At 41.4% G+C, this 7,507-nt stretch overlaps 1 pseudogene; it reads left to right on the forward strand.

The window, feature by feature from the left end:
• Window positions 1–5,175: 5,175 nt before the first annotated feature.
• Window positions 5,176–5,241, forward strand: LOC116560353 (annotated as a pseudogene).
• The last annotated feature ends 2,266 nt before the right edge of the window (window positions 5,242–7,507 follow it).

Genomic DNA, 7,507 nt, shown 5'->3' on the forward strand with positions numbered 1-7,507 from the left:
TCCTCCCCAGCATATGATCATAGAGAATTCTACACAAAGCCCTTAGGTATGGGCTGAGGGAGAAGCAACAGAAAAGGTGCTGTAAATGTGAGTCATCTTCACATGACACTTACTTGTATCTTGCTTGTTTCTGGTGCTACATATACACTGCTTTCACTTGATGATGGAATGCCGCTGGCAACATCAGTCTTTATGGCCACTAAACAACATATTTTCGGCGTAGATGAAATAGCTGTATGTGGCTACACTAAACAACATATTTTCGATGTAGATGAAATAGGTGTATTCACTGTATTGTATTCATAAATACTGCATTTTGTTACAAATTGAAGATTGGTGGCAGCCCTGCATTGAGCAAGTCTATTGTCACCATTTTTTTTAACAGCGTGTACTCAATTCATGTTTCTGTGTCACATACAACACTTGTTTCATAGAGAGTCCCTCAGAATCCATGACCCCTTTGTACCTTATGGTTAGGTGCTCAGTTTCTATCAGAAACCAGTATCAGAACAAGAGTTGCTTATCAAAAATAGAATAGTCACTTGCCAAAAAGGGGATAGTTTTCTCCCAAACTATCGGGTACCCCATTTTGTTTCCTCTACTAGAACTTGCCATCATCTCCATGCAGCCCCGTTATCCACCTTTATCAGCTAAAGAAGCTTTTTTTTGCTCTGGGACCCTCTCAAAGCTGAGATCTTTTGTGTCAACCTGAAAATAAAGCCGGGCACAGTGGCTCACGCCTGTAATCCGAACACTTTGGGAGGGTGAGGCCAGTGGATCCCACGGTCAGGAGTTTGAGACCAGCCTGGCCAACATGGTGAAACCGTGTCTCTACTAAAAATACAAAAGAATTAGCCGGGCATGGTGGTGCACATCTGTAATCCTAGCTACTCAAGAGGCTGAGGCAGGAGAATTGCTTGAACCTAGGAGCCCATGAAATACCTGGTACCAGTCATGAACCTGATACTATCTAACTAGACATAAAATCAAGCATCAGTACAGGTATACCTCATTTTATTATGATTCACTTTATTGTGTTCAGAAACTGCAATTTTTTACAAGGTTGCAGTGAGCTGAAATCGTGCCACTGCAGTCCAGTCTGGGTGACAGAGTGAGATTCCATCTCAGGAAAAAAAAAAAAAAGAAAGAAAATGAATCAGAGCAACATACTCCAATGTGGTATATGCTGCCTCCAAAATCCAAGGAAGCTCACAAACCATTGTGTCTCTTCCTGAATGGTAGGGATAGTAGAAAAACATGATCATCATTTTAGAGTGAATATCCTAACTCATCCAGGCTGAAGTGCAAGTGGTAAGCAAAGATCGATCAATTATGCCTTATAGAGAATGTGCCAAGTTTTGTTAGGAGAGTCACTGCAGGGCTTTAAAGCACTTAGAGGCACTTGAACACTTAGAGGCCATTGTAGGTTATTAACTGACCTAATTTCAATATTGTTGTATGTTAGGGAATAGCAAGGTATGAGGAAAGGAAGAAAGACAAGTGAATGAGTTGTCTATGAAGTATTCAGAACACACATTTTTTCCATGAAGTTTACCATCTTATGTGGGCGTGGCTGGTGGTGCCCCAAAATAGTTACAGTAGTAACACCAAAGATCACTGATCACAGATAACCGTCACAAATGCAGACCACCTGCATTTGTTAAGAGAATCACAGCAGGGCTCTACACTTACTTATAAAAAATTATATAATTTAGGCCAAGTGTGGTGGCTCATGTCTGTAATCCTAGCACTTTGGGAGGCCAAGTGGGGAAGATCTCTCTTTTGTTTTTTTCCTTTTTGAGATAGGTTCTCACTCTGTTGCTCAGCTGGAGTATGTTGGCATGATCTTGGCTCACTGCAGCCTTGACTCCTGGGCTCAAGCTATCCTCCCACCTCAACCTCCCAAGTAGCTAGGACTACTGTCACATACCAACACGGCTGGCTAATCTTGTTTATTTTTTATTATTTGTAGAGACAAGTTCTCACTATGTTGCCCAGTCTGGTCTCAAACTCCTAGACTCAAGTTATCCTCTTGCCTCAGCCTCCCAAAGTGCTGGGATTATATGCGTGAGCCACCGTGCCTGGCCAGAGAAAATCTCTTGAAGCCAGGAGTTCAAGATCAGCCTGGGCAACCAAGTAAGATCTTGTCTGTACAAAAATAAAAAATATTAGCTGGTTCTGGTGGCACATGCCTGTAGTCCCAGCTACTTAAAAGGCTGAGGCAAGGGTACAGTGAGTTATGATTGCATCACTATACTCACGTCTGAGCAACAGACTGAGATACGGCCTTAAAAAAAAGTTATAGGCCAGGCACAGTGGCTCATGCCTGTATTCCCAGCACTCTGGGAGGCTGGGGCAGGTGGATTACCTGAGCTCAGGAGTTTGAGACAAGCCTGGGCAACATAGCAAAACCCTGTCTCTACCAAAAATACAAAAGGTTAGCTGGGCATGCTAACACCCCTGTGGTCCCAGCTACTAGGGAGGCTGAGTTGGGAGGATTGCTTGAGCCTAGGAGGCGGCCATTGTAATAAACCAAGATCGTGCCACTGCACTCCAACTTGGATGACAGAGTAAGACCTCAACTCAAAAAAAACAAAACAAAATACAATGTATGATGAAAAATTATATATAGTTTTTTTTTTTTAACACCCTGTAGGGTCGGATGTGGTGGCTCACACCTGTAATCCCAGCACTTTGGAAGGCTGAGGTGTGCGGGTTGCTTGAGCCCAGGAGTTTGAGACCAGCGTAGGCAACATGGTGAAACCACGTCTCTATGAAAAATACAAAAATTAGTCAGGTGTGGTGGCATGCGCCTGTAGTCCAAGCTATGTGGGAGGCTGGGGTGGGAGGATCACCTGAGCTCAGGGAGGTTGAAAATGCAGTCAGTTGTGATCATACCACTGCACTCCAGCCTGAACAACAGATGTGAGATCCTATCTCAACAACAAGAACAAAACAAACAAACAAACAAGAAACAGGCTGTGGCTTGCTTGCTATTATCCCTGATAGACACTGAAGACATGCCCATGAAATATGCTGCTATCTAACCCGACATCAAACCAAGCATCAGTACAGGTACGCCTCATTTTACTGTGATTCACTTTATTGTATCCATAGATACTGCATTTTTTTTTTTACAAATTGAAGATTGGTGGCAACCCTGTATTGAGCAAGTCTATTGGCACCGTTTTTTTAACAGCATGGGCTCACTTCATGTTTCTGTATCACATTTAGGTAATTCTCATAATACTTCAAACATTTTCGTTATGATTATATCTGTCACTGCGATCTGTAATCAGTGATCTTTAGTGTTACTATTGCAATTGTTTTGGGGCACCACAAACCATGACTGTATAAGATGGTGACCTTCATGGATAAACGTTGTGTGTGTTCTGATGACTCCATAAACTACTCATCCTCCGGTCTTTCTCCCTCTCCTCACACGTCCCTATCCCCTAAGACACAACAATATTGACATTAGACCAATTAATAACCCTACAATGGGCCTGGCATGGTGGCTCAGGCCTGTAATTGCAGCACTTTGAGAGGCCAAGGTGGGTGGATCACCTGAGGCCAAGAGTTCGAGACCAGCCTGGCCAACATAGTATAAACCCCATTTCTACTAAAAATACAAAAAATTAGCTGGGTGTGGTGGCACATGCCTGTAATCCCAGCTACTCAGGAGGCTGAGGCAAGAGGATTGCTTGAACCCTGGAGGTGGAGATTGCAGTGAGCTGAGACAGCACCACTACACTCCAGCCTGGGCAACATGAGCGAGACTATGTCTCAAAAAATAAATAAATAAATAACCCTATAATTGCCTGCTAAGTATTCAAGTAAAGGAAGAGTCACACACATCTCAATTTAAATCAAAAGCTAGAAATGATTGAACTCACTAAGCAGCAGGATGAAAACAGAGATAAGCCAAAAGCTAGGCCTCGTGAACCAAATAGCCAAGTTGTGAACGCAAAGGAAATATTCTTGAAGGGAATTCAAAGTGCACTCCAGTGAACATAGAAATGACAAGAAAGCGAAACAGCCTTATTGCTGATACAGAGAAAGTTTTAGTGGTCTGGGTAGAAGATCAATCAGCCGAACATTATCTTAAACCAAAGGCTAATCCAGAGTGAGGCCCTAACTCTCTTCAGTTCTGGGAAGGCTGAGAGGGGTAAGAAAGCTGCAGAAGAAAAGTTTGAGTCTAGATTCATGAGGTTGAAGAAAAGAAGCCATCTCCATTACATAAAAGTGCAAAGAGAAGCCACAAGTATTGATATAAAGCTGCAGCAAGTTATCCAGAAGATTTAGCTAAGATAATTAATGAATGTAGCTACACTAAACAACATATTTTTGATGTCGATGAAATAGCTGTCTCTTGGAAGAAGACATCATCGGGAATTTCATAGCTAGAAAGAAGAAATCAGTGCTTGGCTTCAAAGCCTCCAAGGACAGGCAGACTCTCTTATAGGGGGCTGATGCAGCTAGTGACTTTAAGTTGAAGCCAATGCTCATTTCCCATTCCAAATTCCTAGGTCCCTGAAGAGTTAAGCTAAATTATGCTGTTCTACCTGTGCTCTACAAATAGAACAACAAAGCCTGAATGACAGTACATCTGTTTACAGCATGGTTTACCTGATATTTTAAGCCCACTATTGAGACCTCCTGCTCAGGGGAAAAAAAAAAATTACTTCAAAATGTTACCACTCATTGACCATGAACCTAGTCAATCAAGAGCTCTGATGGAGATGTACATATCCTAGGAGGCAGGGAAGATAAAAAGGAGTTCCAAGCATTCAAGTAGACTAAAACAGATTACTTATAAATAACTAAAAATCAGATAGTCCTCATTGAGAGCTTCCATTATAACAGAGTTTGTAACAAAACTTGGATGGATAAAATCTGAAATTTAAGCTACTGTTTACTATTTAAGTGTAAACATTAGTTTGCACTTAAATAGCGAGGGAAAATATGAGAAGTTTCAGAATAAAAATAGTACCTGCATTCTCTTCTTTAAAAAAATTCTTGAACATAGCTGGGCATGGTGGCTCGTAACTATAGTCCCAACTACTCAGGACTCTGGAGGCTGAGGTGGGAGGATTGCTTGAGACCAGGAGTTTGGGGCCAGTTTGGGCAACATTATGAAACCCATCTCTAAAAACATTTTTTTAATAAAAAATAAATTACATTACAGCCTTTTTAGATTTTATCTAGCAGGTTTTCTGGTCTTTACCAGAAAGCGCCCTGCTCCCTGACCCCACAATGAAAAGAAAAATTTTTAAGAAAAACAAATTTTAAGAAATTAATCTTGGCTGTGTGCTCACATCTGTAATCCCAGCACTTTGAGAGGCCAAGGTGGGAGGATCACTTGAGCTCACGAGTTCAAGACCAACCTGGGCAACATGGTGAAACCTTGTCTCTACTAAAAATACAAAACAAAAACCAAAAAAACTAGCCAGGCATGGTGGCCCATGCCTGTAATCCCAGCTACTCAGAGCACTGAGGCAGAAGGATCACTTGGGGCCAGGAGGTCAAGGCTACAGTGAGCCAAGATTATGTCACTACACTCCAGCCCAGGCAACTGGAGTGAAACCCCATCAATCAATCAATCAATCGATCAATCAATCTTGAGTATCTTCAACTAACTGAGAAATCAAATAAGAATTCCAAATGAAGGCCGAGAGTGGTGGTTCATGCCTGTAAACCCAGCACTTTGGGAGACTGAGGCAGGCAGATCACCTGAGGTCAACTTTGAGACCAGCCTGGTCAACTTGGCAAAACCAAATGCATAATGGTATATAATGGTGCTGTTACTGAGAAGGGAGATGTTGGAGGAGGACCAGGTTTAAGGGAAGGGTTCAGTTTGGAATATTTTGAGTTTGAGGAACCTAGGAACCATTCAGGTAAACAACTAGGTATATGAATCTGAAGCTAAAGGACAATATCTTTCTCAATGTATAGATCTTGGAGTTAAAAACAATTGTAAAAAAGATTAGCCTAAGAATGTTCACAGTAGCTTTATTCACAAAAACCAAAAACTGGAAACAGCCCAATTGTTCAATGGGAGAATGAATATACATATTGTGATACATTTATATTATGTATCACATAATATAAAATAATAAACCATTGATATACATAATAGGTGACTTCAAAAAAATCATATTAAGGAAAATAAGCCAGAAAACACTACAGATTTTATTATTTTATTTGTGTGAAGATTAAGACTAGTAAAACTAGGCTGGGCATGGTGGTTCACGCCTGTAATCCCAGCACTTTGGGAGGCCAAGGCGGGCGGATCACCTGAGGTTGGGAGTTCAAGACCAGCCTGACCAACATGGAGAAACCCCGTCTCCATTAAAAATACTTAAATTAGCTGGGTGTGGTGGCACATGCCTGTAATCCCAGCTACTTGGGAGGCTGAGGCAGGCGAACTGCTTGAACCCAGGAAGCAGAGGTTGCGGTGAGCTGAGATTGTGCCATTGCACTCCAGCCTGGGCAACAAGAGTGAGAAGAGAAAAAAAAAAAAAAAAGACAAAAGACTAGTAAAACTAATCCATAGTGATAAAAATCAGAATAGTTGTTGCCTGGGGTTGCTGGGCAGTAGGAGGGGGTATTGGTGGCAAGGAGAAGGATGAGGGGATTCACTGGAAAAAGGGCTGGGGGAACTTGCTGTGTTGACAGAAATGTTCTGGGTTTGTCTTGACTGGGGTGTTTTTTACATGGAAGGGTACGTTTACCTGTAACCGTCAGATTATATACAAGAAATCTGTGCATTTTACTGTATGCAAATTATATCTCAGTAAATTTAATTAGTGAAAAATAAATAAAAAGCACCAGGAGAGAATTTCCACAAGTTCCTACCATCATCATATCTACCCACCCCACATCTGTGCCCAGGTACCGCCTTTCCTCCTGTTTCTAAAAATGAACTGTCTTTTCTCCTAAAGCCACTCCTCCATTGCAGCACTAGATCACAGAAACATCCTGAAGAATCCCCCATTCTAAAAAGAGAGAGATGTCCTCCTTTGACCTGATATTCTCCTCCAGCTTACATTCCATTTCTCTACTTTTGTTACGACAAAATTCTTCCTAAGTGTTGCCTGTATTTTCTGTCTACAGGTTCTTTTCATGTCTCATCTTAAACCTACTCCAGTTCAGGTTTTGCCTTCATCACAACTCAAATTGCCTGTCAAGGTCACAAATACTCTTTATGTGGCCAAATCAAATGGTTAATTCTCAGACCATCGATCTTTCTTTTCTCCTTTAAACACATTCTTCACTTGCTTCAGAATGTGTTTTCCTCTTACCTCATTGGCCGTTCTTCCTTTGCTGATTCATTTCCCTCAGCCTGATCCCTAAATATTGGGTTTGGCCCTTGCAACTCTTTTCTTTCCCGTCTATGCTCACTGACTTGTTGGTCATATCCAATCTTGTGGCTTAAATATAATCTATATTCTGACAGTATCCAAATTAAAAAAAAAAAAAACAAAAAAAAAACTCTCTCCTTAAG

The sequence above is a fragment of the Sapajus apella genome, unplaced genomic scaffold, assembly GCF_009761245.1.
Source record: "Sapajus apella isolate SASKATOON/1434 unplaced genomic scaffold, GSC_monkey_1.0 scaffold25, whole genome shotgun sequence".
Taxonomy (NCBI): Eukaryota; Metazoa; Chordata; class Mammalia; order Primates; family Cebidae; genus Sapajus; species Sapajus apella.